Here is a 2,593-nt window from a genome sequence, read left to right on the forward strand (position 1 = left end):
CACACACACACACACACACACACAAAGCTGCAAAAACCCAAAGCACACAAACTACAAGCGTAACATATCAGCGGTTAGTGGTTAGCGAGGGGTTAACCCATCCCTCGTGTGGCAACAAGATTATTCCATTAGATCATTAGAAAGACTCTGATCTGCTGACAGCGTTGAAAATCATCTCTCTCTCCCTCCATCTCTCGGAGAGACTCTGTCCTTCCTGCTCTTATCCCCAATGAAGCTGGCACACCCTGACCATTCCAATTACTGCCTGCCTCTCTCAGTCTGGGCCAAAAAACAGTGGGAGAAGCAGCTTTTCCTCTCATCTCCTCTGTACAAACAGCCTCAAAGTCACCGCAACAGCATCCTGCTATGTACGTTTTATTAAAACGCACGCTGCTTTGCATTAGATTCTCAGTAAAATCCCAAGCCTCAGTGCTGTACATCTGTGTAATGGAACTACAGATTAAACTGATGCTGATAGAAGGCTGAGGGGGATGGTGCTGCGCAGTAAATCTGGGAGGCCAAACAGAACTAAACAGCCATTAAACAGCACAACTCTGATGCATTACACAGCCTTGAATTGACTAATGCTTTTGGCAAATTAAAGGCACCGTTCACCCCAGGATTGCCTCCTACATTTTACATCTTTCAAAAAATAAAATTAAATAAAAATTAAAAAATGCACAAACATTTTCTTGTGAGTTGTTTCACAATTATATTACTTTTACTATCTACACCTATCCTCCCACCCTCCAAAAAACTAAAAAGCTAACACTGCAGATCACCTGATGGGGATGTAATTAATGTATCAATGATCATCTTGTCATGCTGTTACAAGCACCATCATCTGTAGAGTGATATGATTGGATGGTGTGGTTCAGCAGCTTCAGGCCAAATATAAAGAATTAAAGTTGAGTTTGCGGTGAGCTGGCTCTTTGAGACTGTGAGGATATTACAGCTGCAGGTTTATGCTGTTTAAGTTCGACTTATCTTTGTGGTGGGAACCAAGGCCAGGCTGCTAACTCAACATGACAATGTGAATGTATTACACTCGTATCTATAAATATCTTCAATTTTGTGAGCCTTTACTTTACAGGAGGAGACTTTAGTGCTGCAATTGTGTACAGAAGACAATATTGTTGCTACACATACTCATGTTTCCTCAGTTCGTCTCCATTTAAATTGTTGTACAAGGAACTGTACTGTGAATTTGATGTAAAGCTAATAATATGTTGGCATTTACCCATCTGTGTATCTATGGGGCGCCGTTTGTAAAGTGAAACATGCTGAAATTAACGGCAACATTTTTCCACATTTAGTGCGAAACCTTACAAAAACGTGTTTTCAAGTCATTTAAAAAAAAAAAAATTTAGTAAATTTGTAACTTTTCATATTTAAAACACAATCTTAAATATTAAATCTAAAAATTATATTTAAATCTAAATGTTAAATCTAAATGTTACAGGAAACTAAATATTTAGTCAACATTTCGTAAAGCTTTTATTTTGGTATTTCCGTTGATCCGTACATCTTAGCTAAATATTTAGTTTCGTGTAACATTTAGATTTAACATTTAACATTTAGATTTAAATATAATATTTAGATTCAACATTTAGATTTAGCACTTACATTTTCGATTTAAATTTAACATTTAGATTGAACATTTAAAATTGTGTTTTAAATATGAAAAGTTACAAATATTTTACTAAATGTTGTAAAAAATGACTCGAAAAAACATGTTTTTGTAAGGTTTTGAGCTAAATGTGGAAAAATCTTGCTGTTAAATTCAACATGTTTCACTTTACAAACGGCGCCCATGTATCAATCTTGTTTCTCTCACTTTTTCACCACATCTTTCTTTTCTCTTTATTCTTTAAGAGTAACTTTAATCAGCAGGCTATAATTACATGAGCTGAACAACAGAACATATCAGCAGCTTCTGAAATCTGTGCTTTTTTTAACGTCTTAGCCAATAACACACAGAATTATTGCATTTCCACGCTTTGAAGGCAGCTGTCATGAATTTTTTCCTTTTTTTTGTAATTTCCCAATGCAAATGATGACTTCAGACCTAAAGGAACAAACTTGGTCTTGATTTCTAAACCTGTAAATATTGAAGTGGGGTTTTATGGTCTACCTCAGTACCTAACAGTCCAACTCATGAATGCTGTTTTGACAGTTTGGACCTGTAGGCTTCTTCTAGTTATACTCTGTTTGTATATAAATGAGCTGCACTCTCTAATGAAAAATTCTATGTGCGGTTACTTTAATCAATACTGATGTGAGACTATAAATATCAATTGCGAGATGTTTGAATGCAGCACAATTTGTCTCCCACGAAACATTCTTCTCTTATAAACTTTCAACCTATCTGCCTACATTTCCTCAGATGATGTGGTGCGTGCCTTTATCTTTAAATGCATCAGTGCAATCTAACACACATATCAGAATCAGAATCAGAATCAGAATACTTTATTGATCCCTGGGGGAAATAATTTTTTGTTACAGTGCTCCATTTTAAACCAACATTAAGACAAGACAGACAATACACTAACTAAGAATAGTACAATATATACATATATATACATACATACAT

At 35.4% G+C, this 2,593-nt stretch overlaps 1 protein-coding gene across 1 annotated transcript in view; it reads right to left on the bottom strand.

The window, feature by feature from the left end:
- The window catches only part of LOC102199689 (glutamate receptor ionotropic, kainate 4-like), a 306,415-nt gene that overhangs the window by 16,202 nt on the left and 287,620 nt on the right, over positions 1–2,593 (bottom strand). The window lies entirely within an intron of this gene.

Source organism: Pundamilia nyererei, unplaced genomic scaffold (assembly GCF_000239375.1).
Source record: "Pundamilia nyererei isolate P.nyererei 1_Seehausen unplaced genomic scaffold, PunNye1.0 scaffold00003, whole genome shotgun sequence".
Lineage (NCBI taxonomy): Eukaryota > Metazoa > Chordata > Actinopteri > Cichliformes > Cichlidae > Pundamilia > Pundamilia nyererei.